This window comes from Myodes glareolus, chromosome 13 (assembly GCF_982192425.1).
Source record: "Myodes glareolus chromosome 13, mMyoGla1.1, whole genome shotgun sequence".
Lineage (NCBI taxonomy): Eukaryota > Metazoa > Chordata > Mammalia > Rodentia > Cricetidae > Myodes > Myodes glareolus.
In genome coordinates this window covers 48,233,855-48,257,911 of record NC_142038.1, presented here as the reverse complement: position 1 = coordinate 48,257,911, position 24,057 = coordinate 48,233,855, and the positions used below count along the sequence as shown (strand labels likewise).

Genomic DNA, 24,057 nt, shown 5'->3' with positions numbered 1-24,057 from the left:
TTTTTTATAACTTTGTATTTCTATAAAGCAAAATCTAAATCCTGGCATGACCTATATGATGCTATGTGGCCCAGCACATCCTCCCACTAATTTGTCCCCAGATTCCAACCTCTCCATCATCTATTCTTGGATCCTGACTTCATTGTGGTCCTTACCACACAGACCTCCAACAAACTGCTCCCTTTCCAGAAATGGCCTTCCCCAACAGTGGCTATTGGCTGGCTTCTTCTCACCCTTTAGATGACATCTGAAGTTCCACCTCCCCAGAGACTTTCTTTGACCCCCCCACCCAAGTTTAGTGTTCTTCTTTTATATATTCTCTCTCTCCCTTTCTCTTTCTCAAAAGATAATAATTTTTGAAAGACTTATATGTATTAATATTTTGCCTGAATGTATGTATGTACACCATGTTCATGCCTGGTATCTACAAAAATCAAAAGAGGGTATGGGATCGCCTGGAACTTGAGTTTTGGATGGTTGTGAGCACCATGTGGGTGCTGGGAATTGAACCTGAGACCCTGCAAGAGCAGTAAGTGCTCTAAACCACTGAGCCATCTCTCCAGACCCCATGTAGCTCCCTGTTCCTTTCTTCTTCGGTGCTCACCACCATTTGTAACAGATGTCTGTCCCTCTCTCTGAGTTCTTTTTTGATGCGTCTCTTTTCTGAGACAGTGTGTTATTCCTTTTGGTCTCTGGTCCCTTTAAGGGGCAAGCCACGCCCACTCCCAGCGACTTCTGACCTCTTGACACCATCTTTCTCTCTTTCTGTTCCCTCTCTTGGCGTGTGCACACGTGTTTTCTGTCTTTTCTCTCTCTCCTTTTCTCTGTTTCTGTCTTTCTTTCTCTCCCTCTCCTTCTCTCTCTTCCTTTCTTTCTCTGCCCCCTCCCCTTTTCCTCCATAACTCCGAATAAATATTTTAATCTCATTTTACAAGTCCATGTCTCTGTCTCCTGCCTGCCTGCCTACAGCCAGCTCTGCTGCTCACTGCGGGGAATCTGCACCGCTCTGGCAGCCTCTGCCTGGCTCGTGGCTGCTCTGCAAGCCCGCTGCCCTGGGATCTTGGGCAGGCCGCTGGGGGGGGGCACCAGCATTATTTTTAAAGGAATATTACAGTGAGCTCCTGGGGTGGAGACTATTTCTCTTCACCTCCTTCTCAGTCCTCGAGGGTTGGCTCAAACACTTGTTAGGTGATGAGCAAGACGGGGGAGAGGGGATGAGCAGATAAATGAAAATTTCAGATTGTGAATTCTTGACCCGAGAATCTGCCACACTGAAGGGCTTTCATGCCCACTCTACTCTCTGTTGTGATGAACTTTGCACTTCTGAGACAGGTGGCTTTCCCCTAGATGATTTTTTTTTTATAGAAACAAGAGGCAAATATAGAGATAATTGTTGGTTCTCACTCATCAAGTCCCTGTTACCTATCACCAACATCCTCTTGAGAGTCTGCTACCCAATTTCTGGGAACCACAGGAAACAAATCGACTGACCACTTGAAATGATCTACAAAAATAGCCCGGATTTGACCTTCTTCCTGTGAAAGGGTGCCTCTCCTCAAGGCAAACATGACAAAGAAATTTTATCTGCTTTTCGGAACTTCTCTCTTCAGTCATTCTCTCAGCGGAATTTATCTGGCCAGACTCAGATTTCCATTCTGCAATCGCCCCCATGTGGGCTAGGTCATCGCTTTAGTCAAATGCTCGTTTATTATTTTGATGCTATTGTTTATACATCAAAATAGAAAGATGGGAAGAAATCAAGCTGCTGAGAAGTTCTTCCAGAAAAGGAGGGGCTTCCCCCCATCCCCCCACCAGCTCTCGGCCCTCTCCCTCCCTCCCGCAGGTTCACGATGTTTCCTTGTTCTCTGTTCTCTTACACAATTCCCTACTTGGACTGACCAAGCTGCAGGGAGCAGTTGAACTTAGCTTTCATTATCGAAAGGGAACTAACTCTGCAGGGCAATTACCAACACTTCCCATAAGTCAAAGTCAGCCATAAGTTCCTCGAAAGAAGAGTGTCCCTGACTCATTATGCCACTGGTTACATCCTGCCTGCTGGGTGCTTTAGGTTACAAATAGAATCGCAGTTCTCCTGAGCAGTTGGATCTCAAACAAGAACTTTCTTCTCCGAACAACAAAAACATGGAATCCTGGAAGGAGCTTTCTTTTACTACTGTAATTGGAAGTTGTCTTCTGTACCACAGGGGCGTGGTGCCCCATGCCTGGGAAAGTGGGATGACTTTTTTTTTGATCTTTTGTATCAATTCAACAAATAAGGAGGAGATGGACAATTCACCTAGGTTGCTTTAAATATAAGGCAAAGACTGGAAAACTGGAATATCCATGTAAATAATAATGAAAATGTTTTTAGGGTATATGATTACTTCTGCCAGAATTAACTCCCATTAAATTCTCTGTTTTCTGTTTTTGAGGGCCTCATGCAGTCTAAGCTGGCCTTGACCTCTCTGTGTATTAGAGTCTTGCCTTGATCTCCTGGTCTTATTTTCCCCTCTTATCTGCTGGATTTATATGTTGTGTGCCTTGGTGCTGGGCTCTTCTGTTAATTTTTGTGTTACAAGTGTAAACATTTTTGCAAAGTGAAGTTTTATAAATATAAATATAAGTGTATCATCACGGTTCATACTGACTGTCAGCTTGATAGGATCTAGCATGTCTGAAGAGGTGAGCCTGTCGGTGTGTCTGTGAGGGCTTTTCTTCATTTGGTTATATCAGCTGGGAAGACCCACCCTAACTGTGTGGGATAACATCATATGGGGTGGAATTCTGTACGGCATAAAAAAAATGCTAGCCAAGAACTAGCATTCAGCATTGTCCACTTCCTGAACGAGGGCACCGTGAGAACAGCAGCTTCATGCTCCTCTGCCACCATTCCCTCTCTGCCACTGGACTTCCTCCTCAAACTTTAAACCAAAATGAAACCTTCCTCACTCAGACTGTTTTTCTCAGCATCTTTTATTGCAGCAACATGAAGATTAACAAATGCAGAAAATTGGTACAGGGAGTGGGGTTGTTGCTGCAATAAAGCTGACCATGTGGTTTGTAAGCCTTCTGAACTGGTTTGTCGGAGAAATGTGGATGAGTTCAGAAGTTTGGGCTAGGAACGGTAGATGCTATAAAACAGAGCTTAGTGGGTCATTTTGTAGGGATTTGGAAAATCAGAAGGCTTTCCTTATAAGGCCTTTTCCATTTGATTGTAAGCACCAGGAGAGCTGGGAGATGCACTATAATGGTTTACACCAGCAACTCCAAATCTGGGGGCCTGGCTTCCTGTCTAGTTGGCACCAACTCACTGATAACTCTGGGCAAGTTCCCCAGACCCCCTGAATCTCAACATTCTCTCTCATAGACTGAAGATGGTAATAATCCTGTGTAACATAACCAGGGAGAGTAAATGGTATAATGTATGCACTGTACTCAACATTCACGAAGATCTCAGTGGACTTGATGAGCTGCTGTCAACTTCCTGTTCTACCTGCCACAGGTCCCTGTTGCCAGGGTTAGTTCAGGCAGAGCTAACTTAAGCAAATAAATAGAATCCACCCCTCCCTACTTGTACTAGATGACGGATAAGCAGCTTCCATCTTTCTGCATGCCCAATCTGATATGTGGCATTTTTCTTTGCTCAGCATCTTTGAAATTCCTGGGAGATTTGAGCTTCCCCTCCCACCTGCCTCTCCTTTTATCAGCACAGGACCTACCACGGGGCTCACACCCTGAGCTTTCTGCTCTGTGTGGCCCATCTTCCTGGGAATTCTGACAAAGTCCCTTTTCCTAGTTCTAATGTACCAGGACAAGTAAGCTTGGTAAGCCATGTCTAGCAAGTTACCTCACTGTGTGAACTATGGGCCTTGGGAATTCTCTTTTGGTATTAAGATAATGAAAAGTGGTTCTGCCTAAGGGGAACAAATTTGATTATTTTTCTTCCTTTAGCAAAGTCACTGAGAGTCCAAATCTACTGTGTGTATGTGTGTGTGTGTGTGTGTGTGTGTGTGTGTGTGTGTGTTTTGAAGCAGTAGCCAAGGGACACTGTGCATTTCAATGTTTATTTTTCTTTCTATTACTCTTATTTTCTTTACTGAATAATTGTTGTTATTCCTCCTATGAGGGGAGGAGAAAGCAAAACAGAGCCTGGAGTTCGTTGCTCTGTTGCATGGCAAGAGGCTAGGTTGTGCATGAGCACCTGTTTGTGGGTTTCCTCCGAGGCTTTGCATTGATGGGACCTAATACAAAGGCCCAGACTTGCAGCAAGTCTTCATCTGTCCCACTTTCCAGCTCCCAAATAACCACATGGAGACTTCATATTATTTACGAAAGCTCAGCTGATAGCTTAGACGTGTTTCTAACTAGATCATACAACTTAAATTAACCGATTTCTAGGAATTTACTTTCTGCCTCGTGGTTTGTTACCTTTACTCTGTACTGCCCATGCTGCTTCCCTGCTTCCTTGTGTCTGGCTGGTGATGGTGACTCTCTCTCTTCTTCCCACTGTTCTCTGTGCCCCGAAAATCCTGCCTAGCTATTGGCTGTTCAGCTTTTTATTAAACCAATCTGAGTGGCACATCTTCACAGTGTACAACAAGGTTAATCCACAACACAGACCATTGTGAACTAAGCCAGAAGTGGTCCTGAAGAGTCAGCTAAGGCTTACCACAGCACACAAGCAGGCAAGTCTATCATAGATGAAGTGACACCCAGCACTGAAACAGGACAGGATTGTTTTGTTTTAGCTTCTTCCTAACCTCATTTTTTTTAAATGTTGCTTCCAAGAGTTCAAGAATCTGATGTGTCTTTCCTTTACCTTGCAGCTTTTAATGAGCACCTGGCAGTACCAGGAGTAGAGAATAAGACACACGTAATGAGGCACTCTTGAAGTTCAAATTCCAGTAGGAAAGACGCAAGGAATTCTGGATGAACTGGGCATTAGAACAGCGAAGTGAGGGGTTTCAGGGAGCCAGATGTCAAGTGATCTACAAAGCCTGAGGCATGGCAAGGTGTCCTGGAGGAAGGCTTGCTCCTATCGGGAGGCAGCAGAGAAAGGCGTGGCAAAGATGCTGAGTTCAGAAAGAGCATATTTCCATCGAGGAACTAAAGAGTCCACCATGGAGGTGGAGGGCAGGCTGGGGCTGGGGCAGTTGACAGGTTACTTGGAGCCTTGTGGACATTTATTGGCAGGACTGTGGGAAACCACCAGACAAGGAGAGAGAGAGGAGCGACATCATCAGATTTGCAATTTTCAAAGATCACTCTGTCTGCTGTGTGGAGCGACTCAGCAAGGATGTTCATGAAGAAGCCCACACCATGGGTAAGGGAGCCTCCCAGGTGTGGGTGTGGCCCAGGTGCAAAGCCACTCTTCACAGCTGCCTGATCAGAATATTTTGGAGACATCAGTCCAGGCACCTTTTTAAGAAGGCAGTATGCTGTGGGAACACGGGACTCAGATGTTAAGCAGCTGACTGAAATGAGGCATCATGATGGCTCACAGGATGACACCTGGCATAGGAGCCAGCTCACTCCGTTGTGCCAGGCCGAACACTGGGATGGTTGGCCACCTCTCTCCTGCCTGTCTTCTACTCACAGGAGCCTGGACAGACAGACAGTCCTTCAACAGAGGAGTGTGACCTCAAGACCTGCTTTCCAGCCACACTGTTCTGACTTCTCTGACAACTGCTGCCATTCCTATGAGGGGTATGGCTAGGGAAGAGAGCCAATGCTCCAGATGCCTCCCCACCTCCGGTTCCTCTGGCACTTGGTAATGCCAGAGAAAATGGCTGAGACCTTGCCTGGCTTCTGCCCCCACATCCTACTCCATCCTCTGATGGTGAGCACACCTGCAGAGCTTATAGTCTAGCTGCTTCCTGCGGACCCACTCAGTTTCCAAGCTGTCCTGGTCTTTGTATTGAGAGAAAACAGATGGCTCAGGAGTTCCCTGGCATCACATCCGCCAGTGACTTCCAGTTCCAAAATATGCCAACACTGTGCTCACCTTGGATCTTGCTTCCCTGTTGGCCTGGTAGCAGCCCTGTCAATCACCCCTACCTGCCTTGGAAAGACAGGTTACGTCTGCTTCTCCTCAGACTCGGTGTGAGCCTCATGCTTGCTGTCTGACTTCTCTACTGGGTCTTACTCAACTTTTTATTCCCAGGTCTGGCATATAAGACATGTTTAATAAATATGTTGGCTCATATACAAAACATACAAACCGAAAAAATTGAAATTTAAAAGAAATATAATTTGCAGTTTCATTTAAATGTATATAACTACTTAGCAGTAAATTTTAAAATATGTATATGTAAGACCTGGGCATCAAAAAGTACAAAAGAGAAAGTAAGTCAATGAAGAGTTACAAAACATTCAGGGTTCCAGAAGCCATTTTTAAATGTAAACTATTCCTGAACTTCTCTGTGAGTTCAAGGAACTATCAATAAAAATGAGTGGAAAAAAATACAAAGACCAACTCAAAATGGATTGACATCTAATGTGTAAAACCAGAAACTATAAAACGATTTTCAAAGAAAATACATGAGAAAAAAAAGTTGGAGTAGGGTTAGAAAGATGGTTCCATGGTTAAAAGCATTGGCTACTCTTGCAGAGGACCAGGGTTCATTTCCCAGCACTCACGTGGTTGATCACAACCATCCCTAACTCCAGTTCCAGGGAATCCAGTGCCCTCTTCTGGCCTCCACAGGCACCATGCAAATATATGATATACGTGTGTATGTATATCACATGTGCAGGCAAACACTCATACATATAAAATAAGTAAATCCTTGGACCTGAAGAGATGGCAAACAATCCCACTATTGAATATATTGAAATCATTGGATTAAGTCAACTTTTCTATTCCCACATCTATTGCAACCAAGATATCTTAATCCTTGCGTCTGTTCTCATCAAGGTGAGTAACCAGCCCTGCCTTAAACTAAAGAAGAAAACACTGTCATTTGCATCAAGATACAGGAAGCTTGAGAAATTATCTAAGCAGATAAGCCAGGTACAGAAAGACAGAGGCCACAGATATTGCTTATATGTTGAATTTAAAAACAAGTCAAATTCAGAGAAACAGAGAGTGGTGGTTGCTTGCAGATAGGGAATGGAAACAGGAGTTTGTTGAACACAAAGTTCTGCTTAGTCAGGGTGAGTAAGTGTGGAAACCTCTTCGCAGCACGGTGACAATAGTCATAATAGTGGGTCCTTGGGGCTGAGGATGTAGCTCATTTGGTAGAGTGCTGTGCCTGCATGAAGTCCTGGATTCAATCCCAGAATCATATAAAACCAGAATAGGGACACACACCCATGATCCTAGCCTTTGGGAGGTTGAGGCAGGAGGATTATGAGGTCAGAGTCATCCTCAGCTTCGTGAGACTCTGTCTTAGAAAGAAAACAAACAAACAAACAAAAACAAACAAACTTTAACTTCAAGCCAGTTACCTCACTGTTCAAGTATGGCACCAAGGAGGTGCTAGACAGGAAGATAGTGAACTCAGAGCCAGCCTGAGCTACATAGCAAAATCCTATTTCAAAGGACAAAAAGACCCCAAGAAAGAACAGGAAAAAAAACCCAGGCAATAATAGTGTATCCTTAAGTGCTCACTTCACATTTCCACATGTATCAACATACCTCGCCATGTGTGCTAAACAAACACCTTTTAAAAACAATCCCATCTCAAAAACACGGAGTTAAAAATCCATCTGTTGAAAGGAAAGAGGGTGGTAGGAATGGCGGTGGTGTGGCCATCCTGTGTAACATTTTGGTGAGAAGGTTTACGTTGCCTCAGGTTTTCTCATGAATCAGTGATTGATAAGCTTTACCGCGTCCCCAGTTATTAACCCAAGAGTGAGACTTTTGATTAACAAAATCGACCTGAAATCCTACTCATTTTCTAAAACCACTGACCCCTTCCTCACGAAACATTCCAGCTTCCCGCAGTGAAGAGACGGAGGAAGAGGTAGGGTATAGTTAGACTATTCTTCACTCATTCTTTCAACAAGCATTTAATGGCTGTAACTTAGCAGGCACTGTGTGTGAGGGTAAATAAGCAAAGTCAACTCTCAGCCCCCATTGCATGTTTTCATTCGTACAGGGAGAGCTGAGGAGCAAATTCAAGGCCACACGCACACTCTACCAACTGAGCTACAAACTTAGCCCAGCATATTCCCTTTTCGTTTTCAGAAGCGAGCACCTTGGAGCTGGAGAGATGGCTCGAGGGCAAGAGCTCAGGCTGTCTTGCAAAGGTCTGGAGCTTGGTTTCCAGCACCCACGTTAGACAGCTCCCAAATGCCTGTACCTCCAGCTCCAGGGGATCTGACACCCTTTTCTGAACTCCGGCAGCACCGTCACTCACATGTGCACCCCCCAACATGCACATAATTAAAATGAAAAAAATGTGAACTCCTGACTAAGACAATCAGAAATGGTACCTGTTCTCCTCGCCCCCACTGAGTCGTGGGCAACAGAAGGGGCAGTGTGTAAGTAGGTAGGGAGTGGGCAGGGGGGATCCCTGTGGAACTGGCACTAGAAGACTTGGAATGTGTAAGTTCCATTATGTGTCTCCAATGTGTCTAAGTGTCCTATTGGAGAAGGTTTTGGGCTCCTCATCAACGAGAAGCTGTCATGTTTCCACAAGTATGATGTTGACCCCCTTTCTTGCAGTTGTCCACAGTGGGCGGGGGACTCAAAATTTGCTCACCGGTTGCCGGGGCTGCAGGGATCAACACCACCTTTTTATAGGACGGAGGCTTCTGAGGCTTACACTACTTCCATCCTGAACCTATTCTGTCCCCTTCCAGGCCCCCAAGTCACTGTTTCCTCCTCTAGCATCCTGTTGTGTGTTGACTGCTGCGGTTTGTGGCAATCTCTGGGCTCTACAATTACAATCATTAGCATCTGGGCTTGCATCCCCCCCACCCTAATCCCTTCCCATGAATCTTCAGTCCTAAGGGGCAGGCTTTGGTTGTCGGGCCCTCCTTTCACCTGCAGACGTAGATGTTCCTGAATATTCACAGACACTCTTTACATTAGATGACTAGGATTCCTGTGTAATACTTTGAAGACATTCCTGTTCCAAAAAGAGATCAGATAGATGTGCGAGAATTGAAAGGGCATGGGCTGGGGGAAAGAGGCTCTCCCAGTGAGAACGCTCGTTACTTCACGCTGTTCCAGTGGAGGTTGGCATGGCTAAGAATGGAGATTGTGGGGGCACAAAAAGAAGGGCCAGTGGGGACCAACTGCATCTCCTCCTGTCTTGGTCACGGTAATGTGAAGCAGCCACTGGGAATGTGTCTCAGCCTTCCTGCAAATCCAGGCCACAGATGTCTGTGTTTGCACTGAGATGTCTGTTGGCTGTCGGCGAGTTGTTTAGCTGACTGATTTGGGAGTGTTTGCTGCTATGTCTCCTGTGTTAGAATGTTTATTGAGGGGATTTATTTTCTATATAAGGAGAATGTGTTGTCCTGAATAATTTAGAAATACTATAGGTAGACTCAGTTTTTGTTTTGGTTTTGATTTCTAATTTCCTCCCTAAACTAGGATGAACCCCCTGGTGCTTTCTAAGAAGGTGTTCTATTGCAGAACTCAAATCCCCAACCACTAGAGATATGTCTAGGAGAAGACACACACACACACACACACACACACACACACACACACACACACACAGAAAGAGAGAGAGAGAGAGAGAGAGAGAGAGAGAGACTAATTATGTAGTCAAGGAAGGATGAATTTATATTTCTGATCTTTCTGCCTCCATTTAATGCTGGGATTACAGGCATGTTTCCACCATGTCAAGTTTATAGTTCTGGGAATTGAACCCAGGGACTTATGTACACTAGGCAAGTTCTCTAACAACTGAGCTACAGCCCCCACCACACATACACACTTTTTTGAGGCGGGGTATCATATTGTTTACATTTTCAAGACCTTAGAGTTTAGACTGGAATTCATTGTAAATGGAAACTTGATGTCACCACTGAAAGTAGAAAAACAGCATCACTCACCATTCATGGGCATTCTAGAAACAAACGCAATCTAAATCAAACATTTACATAGCTAATTAAGAGTATATCATGCACCTTATGCATGTTATCTCATGATTAGTGTATCATACAGTACCACATGTACAAAGTGAAACTCCTGGTTTTTCGGATGGAAGCTCGGGCTCTTGAGACACCAAGTAACCCCAGGGGAAGGGGTATTTCAGATAGCCAAACTGCCTGTGAGCTTGTTTGCAAACAGAGCATATAAAGAGAGGCTCACGGCACTAAAAAGCAGAACAGAGGGTTTGGTTGGAAATGATGAACTTTGAAAAGAGATCTATGTGTTATTCAACTGTTTACTCTGGCTATTACAAATAGTGCTGCTATGAACATAGTTGAACAAATGCTTTTGTAGTATGATAGGGCCTCTCTTGGGTATATTCCCAAAAGTGGAATTGCTGGGTCCTGAGGGAGGCTGACTCCCAGTTTCCTGAGAAACCGCCACACTGATTTCCACAGTGGCTGCACAAGTTTGCATTCCCACCAACAATGGATGAGTGTTCCCCTCACTCCATATCCTCTCCAGCATAGGCTATCATTGGTGTTTTTGAGTTTGGCTATTCTGACAGGTGTAAGATGGTATCTCAAAGTTGTTTTGATTTACATTTCCCTGATCGCTAAGGATTCGCATTTCCCTGATCAACTGTTTACTTTGGAAAGGAAATAAAAAAGTAGATGGAATAGGGAAAAACAAAACTCCAGACTCCGAATATTTAGGCGTCATTCCTGCACTTGGGGGATAAAATGGGAAGATTGTGAATTTAAGACCACCCTGTCTCAAAATAACTAAAACAAAGCAAAATAAGACAAAGGCAGAGGACAGCCTCTGAACAACAGAAGCCCTCTTCTGGGAGCAAATATCTGCCCTTGAAGGAGGAGTCAGCTGATCCTCGGCTTTCCATTCACCTCACCCATTGGCTGCCCGTGGCAGTGGCATCACCTTGCCTCAGGACAGGAAATGGGACTGAAGGGACCAAGAAGGAAGGGGAAGAACCAGGTTTTGGTTCTCTCTCAGCTATAGCTTATTAGCTCAAGTAAGTTCATTCATTTTCCTTATTTCCTGGGAATGACGGGTGGGAGGGCAAAGACCTGATGGAAGCCCGTGGGAACAGTTCTAAGCCATTTCAAGGTTAGAAAACTCACAGGTAAGCAATGTGGAGGGCCCTGGCCATGCCTCTGTGTCGTACATGCACTAGACAGTCAAAGCTACTGCATCCCAATGCAAAACAGATGTCTGAGCGCTAATACAAAAAGCAAACACACAGGGCCCCTGAGTAGGCGGGGATTTCTCTTGATGACTTGGAAGAAGGAGCAAAGGTAGGTGGCATACAGTGTGCCAAGAATAGACAGGGACAGTAGCAGCTGAATGGGCCTGGCTTTGAACCTGCTGGAGCCACCTCAGTTCTATGGAAGCCTGTGAAGGCCATTCTGAGTTCCTGTCTGGAAGAACCCATGCATGTGTGCTGCACACTGGAAGGTGAGCTGCCTTTGGCAAAGACGTAGGGCCCCCTAGGCCTGTGATGGTGAAATGAGGTCAGAATGAAGATTCTACCCAGAGAGCAGCTCTAGAAACTGCCCTTCTGTTTTGTGTCTCTGTAATATAACTGTCCTGTACCTTGTGTCTTATACAATGTCCTGTACCTCCTCATCTCTCCTCTCGGGCACTGACGGCCAGCTAGAAATATGAGTAAGGAATGAAAATGTTAGTGCCTCCTAAAAACACTTCCTTCCCATGAATGGTGTCCAGCTTCTGTCCACGCATCTGAACAAAGTGGCAGTCCCTGCCGGCTCTGCTAACCTCCACTCACTTAGTGGACTTCCAAACTTGTCCATTAGTACACAAGTCTTCCTTGAGAATGGAGATTAAATTAGGCAATGACAATTTCTGATATTAAGAACTGTGATTTTAAAAGGTAATAGTAATATATATGACTGAGAGGAAAGACTACAAATTACATACATACATACACACACACATATATATACATATATTTACATATACATGCATACTATAGAATACACACACTCCTCAAAATACGGCCATAGTCAGCATCAGGCGGTAAGATTATAGATAAGATACCTTTAACCATCTGTTTTATTTGTTTAATACCTATCATTTTATTTTTTGTGTGTGTTCTATATTTTCTGTACAGTTTATAAGGAACCTTTCTGTACAGTTTATAAGCAGAGAAATTTTAATAATTAATTTAAAAATACTGGATCCACCCCTTGCTAGTCCTGAAGTTAGCACCTTGAGTTTGTGCTGAAAGTTCCTCACTCAAGGGTCCCTTCAGGAAATCAGGGATGCCCCTCCCCCCGCCAAATAAAGCCTGAAATTTCTTAGGAGCTGACTTTGAGGTTCAAGCAGGAGGTGATTGCTCAGGGACCCTTGTTATACATTTAGTATAGGAAAGGGTCTTCTTCTCAGCTGATCGCTTATCCTCATCTTACCCTCATTTCCTCACGTTCCTGTCAGCATACAGCTGTGGTCAGCCAGATGTGCGCTTGTCCCCTGGTTCCACAGTGTTCCTGCCATGGACTCTTTGCCAAGTCGTTAGCCTTTGCATACCAGTCCTTCATGTGTAAACTGACCGGCATAGTAAGAGGGGGAATTGAGATGGTGCACCTTGGCTTGTGTTGGCACAGCCATGCCAGATTGGCTGCTTCATGCCCGTTGGCTTCTCCTCATCTTTTCCACCTACCACATGGGGAACTTAGTTCTGAGTTAGTTGGCTCTAAAAGCCCAAACCATACAGCAGGAACGGTGCCCTCCAGAATGGCCCCAGGAGCACTCAAACACAAAGAAGGCTTAGAACATAGTTTCTGCTTACCTGCTGGCACATGGCTGCCTTTCTGAAGAGATGCCTTCAGAGGTGAGACGATGTCTCTGGCCAGGAATCCCTTGGGAGCCTGGCTGTGCCTGGTGCCTGCTTCTCTCTGTAAGCCAGTGCTCTCTTTAAGCCGGGCCTCTGGCTTCTCTGACTCAGAATGTCTTAGGTCATCCCTGAGCCAGCCTTCCCCTCCCCACCTTCCCTACTTCTACCTGTTTCTCTGGACGTTTGTCATCCTTGACTGCCCAGCATTGTCAGCCCCACCCATCTCCATCGTTCATTCTTCTACACACCCAGCACCCCCCCTCCCACCCCACATAGGTCTTATCTGAGGAAAGATTTCCTGCACACACACACACACACACACACACACACACACACACACACACACCACACATAGGTCTTGTCTGAGGAAAGATTTCCTGCATTGCAACTTGGGGCCAGAATGCCTTCCCAGTGACTCTTGGAAAAAAAAAAAAAAACAGGCTTTCCAAACTTTAGTTTTGGTTGTTTACAATTCAGAAAGCCAGTCCACTTTTCTTTGTCCTTCCTGTCTACTGTGGCATTCAGTTCTCTGGCTGTTAGTCCCCAAACCTCCCTGGTCTTCCAGATGACATGTTTCCCCTGATGGCTGTTACATTTTATGATAGAGGCCTGCTCATCTTCCCTAGGCCGGTAGCTGTGCAGCCGCTGGCAGGATCTTTAGCAGAGAACCAGACTGCCTGGCACATAGTAGGGCCTCAACAAATGCCACGCGAATGAGCGAGCAACACAATCATAGTATACACAGGGGACTTAGAGCAAGCCAGCATTTCAGGTGGACAGCCAGCCAAGCCACCAGCCTTCACACACCCTGGCATCGCGCCTAGTCTGACTCTGGAGCATTCAGATCGCCTTCAAGCTCCAGAAGGCAAGCAGGTCTTCCTGCAGTGACCCAAGTAGGAGGGTGTGTGCCAGCCACATCTTGAAGAGAGTGAGTAACTACCCAGGCAGCGCTTAGCTTTAAATCATGGCTTACACTGTGGTCATCTCCTGAAGCTCCCTGCTTAAAATGGAAAGTGACATTACTCATGACGAAGGGCAGACAATAAAATGATCATCTGGGTGGGGCCGGACACAACGGTGTGAGTATCCCTGATGATGGGTGAGTGCATCTGCCCTGACAGTTCAGTCACAGAAGGGCTTTGAGTTACACTTCCAAATTAGCTCATCACTCAGCGCCTTGCTCTCCGGGGTGTCAGGCGACGTCTCGTTCCTCAGCTATGGCAGGCTTGACGGGAGGAATGTTCCTGAATCAGGATCAGAAGGTGGGAGAGTAAAGCTGGCCCTCAGTCTCAGCTCTTGAAGTTCCTAGCTCAGTGACCCTGAGGAAGTTAGCAGCTCCACCCCCGCCCCTGCCCCACCCCCCAGGCTCCTCTTCTGTGAATGATAAAAATGACCGTACCTATTCCAGGGTCATTGGGACAAGCTAATATGAAAATCTCTGGAGCACTCCTACACAGTGTCTGGTATATGAGTGACACACCACTGCTGGTGGCTGCCATTGTTAGCTACGTTCTTTTGCTGTCCACCCCCTTCCACCAGCCGCCACTGCTCCATCTACATGTCTTTATGTTTTCATTCCTTCGTTCATGCTGCTCACCCTGCCGAAGTCAGTTTCTACCTCTAACATCCTCTGGAGCTCAGGCCACACTCCAGCCTCCCTCTATAGTCACCAGTCTTCATTCTGTAGAAGCCTGTCAGCTTGTATATCAAGACCCCAGTCTGTTGCCTGGCCTGTCACTATTTCTCTCCATTTTCGGAATCCATGACCCCGTACAGCATGAAATAAAATGCATGAGAATGGATCAGTCTGGTTTTTACAAGCTCTCACAGACAGAGTGGACATGAGGGCCTAAAGTTATCAGGGTTCAACACTGGATTCCAGGGCTGTAGCAAAATGCTAGTACATGCAGGTAGACAGCGGAATGGGCCAATATTTACTTCTAGAGCTAGACATTGGGTTGCCTGGTAACAGTAAAAAAAAAAAAAAAAAGCACTACAAATGTAATATTTCTATTAGGAAAGAATATATGACCATCTTTCTAATACTATTTTTGTCAGTGAGTTCCTTAGTTAGATTCATGTTTTTCTCAAGATGAACACTGTTTGCTTACAGCAGGTTATGCACAGGCAAAGGCATAGATGTGTTGAGACTCTTAACTTTGCACAGTATAGCTCTAGACACTGAACCAGGAGCATTAGCTATCCTCAAGTCTTCTAAGGGCTGGGAGAGCTCCCGCCGTTGCCCACCTGGCACTATATTAATCTCAAAGTCATCTCAGGGCAAAGCCTGCTCACTCACAATTCTCTTTCTCAGCGCATTGAATGTGGAGCCTTCTTTGTCCTGAGCACATTGCTGTATAGCATGGAAGATATTGTCAAAATAAATGAAGGACGTGGGTTCTAAGCCCTGCATCTTAGGACTTTAACCACGGTGGAAGATTAATAATATGCACAAATAATTCTCAGAGGGGAAATGTGACAGATGTCACAAACAATGCATCTAGGTATTTAATTTTGTTTCTTGAGTCGGGATCTCCCCGTGTCACCTACACTGGTCTGGAACTCTCAGCCCTTCCCGCTTAGCTTCCCAAATGCTGGTATTAGAAGCATCTTCCACCATACTTCTCCTGGCATCTAGCTTTTGTTTTGTTGCTTGTCTGTTTGCTGAGGATCTCATATAATCCAGGCTGGCCCCAAACTTGCTGTGTAATTGAGGCTGGTCTTGAACTCCTGATCCTCCTGCCTTTACCTCCCGAGGGCCAAGATTACAGACATGTTCCACCCAACCTGGTTTGATGAGGTGAGGGGGGTTGAACCCAGAGATTCACGCATGCTAGGCAAGCACTTTATGGACTGAGCCGCATCCTTGGTCTCTGGCTTTAACAGGAGTCCTCACAGGCACCTGTCAGGGTGGCTTTTTGAGGAGCAAGGTAGCTTGGGCTGGTGTGTAAACATGATTAGGATCTCAAGCCCCTAAGAGTGGCAGGTGCATCAGGCAAAGGTCATAATGTAGTAAGAAAAGCACCTGGGGAACGTGAGAAACAGGAAACTGTCAACTTTGAGGCATTCGTGAGTCCACGGTGGGTGGGTGTGATTAGGGCCAAAAGATCACTTATAACCAGATTTGACATCCCACCGCCTGTCGGTACCTTGGCTTGGAAATGCCCTAATTATCTTTATGTGGCAGAACTGTTGGCTTCTCAAACTCTTCTTGCCCAATGTTTCAAATCTTAGTAAATGTCCCCAGTGCCTCAGCCTGACACAGAGAATCTCATCTCTTCTCATCCAACTTGTCAGCAAGTTCGGCCTCCAAAGTTCTGTCAAATGTGATCATTCTGACTCGTCTGCCTTCTCCACGACTGCTGCCTTGTCCCGGGCCACTTGGCTCCAATCTTTGTGCTCCTCAGTCAATTTTCTTGAGATAGTTTATGTCCTCTCACTTGCTCAAGCTGTGTTGTTGAAGCTGGAGGTGGAACTCTGTGATGGGGCAGGTCCTTAGTGGACCTGTGGCTCCTGGATTCTCCTACCCTGCCTTTCTCCTCTCCCCCATTGCCCACAGCACTCCACCCCTCCTGCGGCTTTCCTTGCCTTCCCAGAATGCATCTAGACAGTTGCTGTTACCTTTGCCCCTAACACTATTCCCTGAACCCTAGATATTCTTTGTCCCTTAGATCTTTGCTTGTCAACCTCCTGTCACTCAAATGCCAGCTTTGATGCCACAATTTCAGAAGGGTCTTCCTTGATTCTGAAGTTTGCAGGATGCCTAGGGGCATATCCAATTTCAGAAGCTCTGGTCCAGCAGAACTCAGAGTTCCTGAAGGATACGTGCTATGAGGTCGGCAGGTTTTATAGGACAGAGAAGAGAAGTGTCCCTCAGAAGGATGGGGTTCCGAGGCCACAGAGCAGTCAAGGGCAGTGAGCACCTTCACCATGACAGCCTTGCTGAAACAACTCTTAAGCTAGCAAGACCATTTGTGTGCCCACCCGTTTCTGGATTGTTGGTAACTTGGACACACTTGCCCCCTTGTGCCACAAGACCAGGCTCACTCACATTGCCTTCAGGAATTACCACAGGCTCTACCGGGTCTTCTTGGAACACCAGTCCATTTAGGAGGTTCCTTATACAGTAACCACGAGCCCAGAAGACTTTAGGAACCACGCTCTTCTTTGTTCTATTTTGCTGTTTGAATAACTTTCAATATTTCTGTTTTCCCCTGAGCACAAACTTTGGCCAGAGGGACTTCCCGTTTTCCTACCTTCTCTGGGTTTTTGCTTCATGTCAGGAGGAAGGATTTTGGCTCTGAGCTTCTCTGTCCAGCAGACAGGCAGAGACCTGCTGCGTCTTCCCGGTTGTTTTGTGAGTTCCTCTTTATGCCTCCTCATGACCTTCGCCTTTGCGTTTTCTCAGTATGGAGCTGTCTGTGGCAGAGCTCTGTCTTCAGCCCCGCCCCTGGCGTGTGTCTTCTTTGAGTGCTCACACACCTCCCCATTCTCTTGCTCTCGCTCATATTTAATCTAGAACTCTTACATGGCCAATAAATGATGATGGTGGAGAGAACACAGAGCTTCTCGTTTGTGACAGCCCAGGCTGGCTTTGAACTCTCAACCTTTTGCCGCCACCTCCCAAGTGCTGAAATTATAGGCCTGTGACAGCATACCTGGTATCCTATAACTGTTCTTACCTAAACTCTTGAGAGTCAATATATGAACATTTTGACACAGGCTTTCTTTCCTTTTAGTTAGTAGACTTGATTTTTTTTTTTTAAAGAGTAGTTTCAGGATCACAGCAAAACAAAGCAGAAAGTACATTCAGTACCTCCCAGCCCCCCACAAAGCCTCTATCATAGTCACCACCTGCAGCTAGACTGGCACATTTGTTAAAATCCATGAACCTACGCTGACAGCACGTTGCCTCCTGGGTCCAGAGTTTGCTATGTGTTGGCTCTTGGTGTTGTACTTTCTGAAGGTCATAACAAACATAATGGTACTATCTACGCCTACAGGGTCACGCAGCTGGCTTCCCTACCTGTGATTTTTTTCTTTGTCCACAGATCCACCCTTCCTTCTTTCCAAACTATGGGTGGCCATGGACATCTTTCAGTCTCCATGATTCTGACTTTCCCAGATAACCATACGGTAGAGGTCAGACAACCCACGGCCTTTGGTGGCTTCTCTCGGTTGTGTGTCTTTAAGGTGTTTCCACATTTTCTCGTAACGTGATAGCTCATGACGTTTTAGTGCTAAGTAATATTCTACCATGTGGACCTTTTGTAGCTTTTCTAACTCTGCTTCCTGGACTGGCAAGCAGGGTACTCAGAAGCACAAGCGGAAAGAATCCACAGTAATAGCCATTACGGATATTTAGTGAGTACTTAGTACCAGGTACCCTTTCAAGTGCCCTTCAGCACGTTGTCCTTTTGAAGCCCATGACACAGGTGCTATCCACAGTCTTACTTTACAGATGAGGACTGAGACCCAGGGGTTAAGTTATTGTTCAAGGCCATGTGTCCAGGAAGGGGTCGCAACCTGGGACGTCAACCCAGAGATTCTGACCTCAGATCTTAAGACAGACATATATTTCACAAGAGGGACACGGTCAGAGAAATGTGTCACACGGATGCTCTGTCATGCAAGCAACATGTACTTGTACAAGCTAAGACCGTTACAACATCCTGGGCTTCGTCATCCTCTGAGACTGCCTTGTACAGCAGCCACGGTCATCCTGTGGAGCTCAGGACTGCGCTGATGTGCACCCTCTCTAGAAGGAACGCATCATTCTCACAACATCCCCTAGATGCTATCTCTTACGAATGTCAATATTTGTAGGTAGGGCTATTGAAATAGTAACAGTACTTTCCTCAATGAGAAATTCAGAGCACCATGGCGCTCAGAAATTACCAGTGCTTCTCCAGTGCGCTGTGGAGCTGGAGCTGTGAGCCTTGAGTCTACAGAGCCAACCTTAGTCCAGAGAGAGCAGTGACCGCTGACTAATCACTCACCCAGTAGATCATACCATCCACGGGCACAATGACCCTCTGAGGAAGCCAGCAGATGTACCCCAGAGCCTTACAGTGCTCCCCAACGTTCCTCCCTATACGCATGCTGGGCACCCTGCCAGCAATGGGCCAGCAGGTACAACCCCAGGCGCCTGGATCTGTCTGTATCGGGATGGCAGCTGTATGGGTGTTGCCTTTACCATGGCCCTGTCAAAGTGCATTCACACGCGTACACACTCATGTACACACACACACACACACACACACACACACACACACGAGTTTACCCCAGCTCCTGCAACGGGTGGTTTAGCCTGGGCAGATCTGCTCACTCCCTGTCCCCTCCACTTCCTTCTGCCCTGGATTTCCAGACAGAGAGTCAAAAATGGGTTCCCATCGAGTAAGGTTTGTTTTCCTTTAGTGTCATTTTCCATTTATAGCTGGCCTTCTCTTGAAAGGCTCTGTCCTTCCTCCGTCTTTTTTTCTCTCTCCTTTGGGGGATTCAGGATAAACGCTTGGATTTTTTTTTTTTTTTTTTGTAAATCTTGTGGTCAGCTGGTTAACCAGTCATTCGTTCAGAATGTCTCCAGAAAACCAGTGGTTACCTTTACAGACATTTACGCTAATTTCTGTGGGTTCTGAGACCTCCTGGCCTGGTGCCCACAGACTCATGGGAACTGCTGAGCAGAAGCGCTCCACTAGCCTGGTAGGTCCTTCCCTGTAGGCTCAGCCCGGGAAATGGGGATAAGAAAGGTGCTAACAGCGGATACTGATGGGCTGGTAAGGTTCATCCGTTCCCACACCATGGGGCTCTAGAGGAAGAAGTGATCTCAGGGATGTGAGGACCACTATCAATCACATCCATTGGGGGTTTGGTCTCTAACTTTGCTGGCCTTGTGTTTCAGCTTCATCAGCCTTCCTGTGGCCCCTTAGATCCTGCTGTAATTTGAATGTGAAATGTCTCCCTTAGTCTCATGTGTCTAAACATTTGACCACTTATAAAATCTTTAGGTGAAGCCTTGCAAGAGGAAGTGGGTCCTTTGGGCTGGCCTTGAGGTTTGCTGGCTGTTTCGTGCCCTATCACCTCTTAGCCTCCTGACTGCTGACCTCACACTCCGGCCGCCATGCTGGACTGGGTCCCTTTTTAACCCCCAGTCCAAAGTGAGCCCTTCCTCCTTTCACTTGCTTTTATCAGGTGTTTGGTCACAATGACAAGTGACAAACACAGCTATACTCCATGGTCTCCTGCCACCTTTCCATCCCTCCGATGCCCTGAACACTCTTACAGCTAATTCATCTACTCTCCCGCCCCCGCCCCAGCCAGATGTGGCATTACAGCTGCACAGCCCCATCTGCCTCTTCTCCACAGCGCTGGTCAGAGGTTAAATTTCTACTTTATTTGAGTGATTTTCCAGTTAGTGTCTGGCTGTCTTCTAGACAGTAACACCACGGAAGCGCTCCTGGCTGTGGCACCCTCTCCTCACACTTTCCCATGTTGTACTGAAGTGTTCTGTTTGCCCTGTCTAAGTCTCAGTCTGTGCATTTCCTGAGGGTGGTGTCCAGGTCTTTTCCTCACCTTGTGCTCAGCTCAATAAATATCTGGTGAGTTGGGCTGAATGAGCTGGGCTTAATCGAACCACGTGACTTCAGAAAGGGCACCTGAAATGTTGGAACTTTCGATGAACCCACCCCACAAAGCACAGTCCTCTTCCAGACATCTTGGAAAGCAGGGTGGTTTTAGAACGAATGGTAGCTTTCTGAAAAAGCCAGGTTTACTGGTGGCGAAGAGAGAGAGAGCCTGCTAAGCCGTGGGACTAGAACACACAGTTTCCCCAAGAAGCGTCAGTGTTATGGTTATGAATCTCAGATCTCTGGCTCTCCGAGGTCCTGGAATCTAGGGAGGGTTCGGGCACAAGGAACTAATGAACACTCACTGGACGTTGTATGGAATTTGCTTCCTCGCAGCCCTTGGTCTCGCCTGGGTCACTTTTCATGTTTTTCTTGCATGACATTATCTAGTTCATCTGCCAGACTGTCATCTCTGTTTTCTACTCTGTGCATACTGAGGCCTGGCTAGAACAGCCTGGGTCTATCCCTCTGTCTGCCAGATGGGCCCCTGCATGAGGAAAAAAATGGCGAGGGAGGCTCTGTTTCTGCCTGGAGGAAGAGCAGGAAGGGCAAGGCAAGACATCTAGGCAGGAGCCGAGGGTTATAGCCTGTGGCTCACCCGGCAGCGTTTATGGACTTAGTGCCAGGGAACCACAGACTCCCACATCCAAAGGGTCCCCGGCCTCAGCTCTGCTTTTAGAGCTCCAGGGGAAACAGTTGGTTTTTGTTTTGTTTTGTTTTGTTTTGTTTTGCTTTTCATGCTAGCTTCTCCCTCCTGTCACAATAGACCTTGAGCATGGTCCTTTGGGCCTGATTAGCCCCCTTTAGCTAGAAGGAAGCCACTTCGGAACTGTGAGGAGTAAATTTAACAGTCACAAGGCGGCACAGATTAACGCCCAGACTGCAGTAAGTGGTTAGGGTGCTGGGAGATGCCCAAGTACTTCACAATAAAAACTCCTGCCCGATTAGCCTGCACAACGTGCAAAGTGATGCTATCACAGCTTGACCTCCTCAAAGGCACTCTCTAGCACATTCCTGTCACACAGTAGGTCCTCAGGAACTACTTCTGCAGAGTTGAGGCTGCCAACTTTGCAAAGTGGATAGAAACCCACTTCCTGTATATCCAAAGTTACGGATTTTCTTCCTGGCCATTAACAAATAAAAGTCACCAAGAACTCACTCCTGGAGAAGAGCCCTGCCTGACCTGAAAACACAGCGTGAATGTTGAGAGAGAACACCTTGGGTTCTCGGTGCCTTTGGCCTCAGAAAAGCAAAGGTTTGTTGATGTTAGTGTTGGTGGGAGAGCTAACTGCCTTTGAAGAGCTGAAAAGTCAGGCTCCTCTCTTGACTGAGCTGGAATTGGGGTGGGTGCAATGGGGCCTAGGGCCAGAAGAGGGCGCCATCAGACAAGTGTGCCTCCACCTCCACAGTGAGACCCAGGGGTTCTTGGCACTTGGTCTCCTGGTTTTTTGTTTGTTTTTCTCTGAATGCTTTTGTGTTCTCTGCAGGGAGAAGAGAGGGTTTCCCCAGTCTATGCCAAAGATAATGCTGTGAAAAAATAATTAAGCAGACTTCACAGGTTAAACACCAAATCCCAGGGATATTGTCGTGTCCACAAAACACTTCAATGGACTTGACTCTTGATGGCCCTGAACTCTGTGAACAAATGACAAGCCTCACTCTAACACTCTAAACACGCCGTGAGGAGTCGGAGTCTCATTCACGAATTGACTAGGTGTAGGCGACTGTCCGGTCAGACTGAGAAGGTAGACCGTTACTTTATGACCTTGAGAAGTGTTTCCATCTTTAATCTTCCCCATTATCAGGTTAATCAGAGTTACTTTTTGCATAAATACATCCCCTACAGCCTACATCTTAAAGAAAACAGTGCAGTCATGAAGTTGGAATATTTAAAAACCCTTGTCTGCGTTTTCCAAACTTACTTGGGGTCTGTTTTCTTCCCCACACTGCTCATTCTCAGTCCTTCATGGAAGAGTGGACACATCCAAGGAACGCTTTTGGGAAATAGCCTGCTTATGCGCGGAACCGTTGTGGGCAAGCCCGTGTTAAGACTTTCTCCCGCAAAGCCACTCCTGCCAATTCCCTAAGATGCGGTGTGAAAATCGCTGCAGAACTGGGTGCAAGAGAAAAATCCTGAAGCCATGATGCACCAATAGTGGAGGGATAAAATAAGTTATTAGCCAAGCCAATGGTAGACATACGAGCACTTCAGAACAGAGAAATGGAATCTGTAGAGCAGCATGTGTGGGATTATCTCGTGACTGCATTAGAAATCACCGCGTGTTGTGTTAAGGACACGGAAAGAAATCCAAAGACATGAATTGCTCAAGTGGGATGGATGGATGAAGGGGGCTCAACTTTAATTTGTTACTCTCCACATCTCTAGCTCTGAGAAGTTCGCTGCCATTTCTGGATATCCTGACTCTCGCTACAGCCCTGTTACATTGTCTTTGCCCCCATGCAAGTCCCTGTTACCTGAGGAATTCTCCCAGAATCCTCGCCCCAGTCTCCCTCTCAGTTTCTCATCTGAGCTTCCCAAAGGAAGTCAACACTGTGGCCAGAACTTTGAATCCTATCCCGAGATAATCCTCCCTTTTCTCGTCTCTCCAGTAACTCTGGCTTGTGACTCTTTCTCTTAATGCTCTACCCTGGTTTCTATTCCTTCAGCTACTCTTTGAAGTATGGTAGCCCCAGGCTACCATATATCTTTAATAATATACATGTCCTCTCTGAGTGCCCTTGTTCACTCCAGAGACAACCATGTCTCCCAGATTCCGTCCTGCCCCTTACACTGTTCCCCCAGAGTCACAGTTCCCACCAACTCCAAGGAGCCTCCCCAGGCAGGTCTAAGGAGGATATTAAGAGAATACTGTGAAGAATGCCGTGGTCATCAGGGACTCACTCCTGAAAATACTCCACTGCCCTCCCCTTCTTGCCTTACTCTCGATTGTGGCAGTTCAGTGTTGCAAAGTCACCCACGGCACAGATGTGGCCACATTTGCTGTCTCTGGCTACTCACGGGCATCCGGCGAGGGTGCTAGCCATCACATCTTCTGCCTGCTGTCACTGTCATAGCTCAGGTCAGTGAATTCCCAATGTACCAGCGGAAGCTGCTTCTACATTTTCTCTTCTTCTCCTTCCTCTTTCCTCCTCTACAGCACTGCCAGCCTTTCCTTGTAAACCACCGATCTGATCATGCCTTACCGCTGATCAAATCTCCACTGTTGTTTATCGTTGCCTAGGGACCCAGCCCAAACTTCGCAACTTGACTTGAATGACTACAGAAACCTTTATTTATTCAAGCAACAGACTAGGTACCAGGAGTGAGTGAGGCCTTAGAGATACCTTTGTGATTAGCTCTGGTCCTTGTGTTGAAGGGACCACACTGGAGCAGGGACAGACACACTCACACACACACCCTCTCTCTCACACACACACTTACACATGCTCTCTCTCTCTCTCTCTCTCTCTCACACACACACACACACACACACACACACACA

The 24,057-nt window shown here is 46.5% G+C and overlaps 1 protein-coding gene across 7 annotated transcripts in view; it reads right to left on the bottom strand.

The window, feature by feature from the left end:
• Fgf1 (fibroblast growth factor 1) overlaps positions 1–24,057 on the bottom strand; it is a 103,195-nt gene that overhangs the window by 36,279 nt on the left and 42,859 nt on the right. Inside the window, exon 1 of one of the 7 annotated variants that reach the window (XM_085699936.2) lies at positions 23,574–23,742. The exons of the other annotated variants lie outside the window; for them this stretch is intronic. The gene's annotated coding sequence lies outside the window, so the exon portion shown is untranslated. Of the gene's footprint in view, positions 1–23,573; positions 23,743–24,057 lie in introns of those variants that run through there. 7 annotated transcript variants of the gene reach the window in all.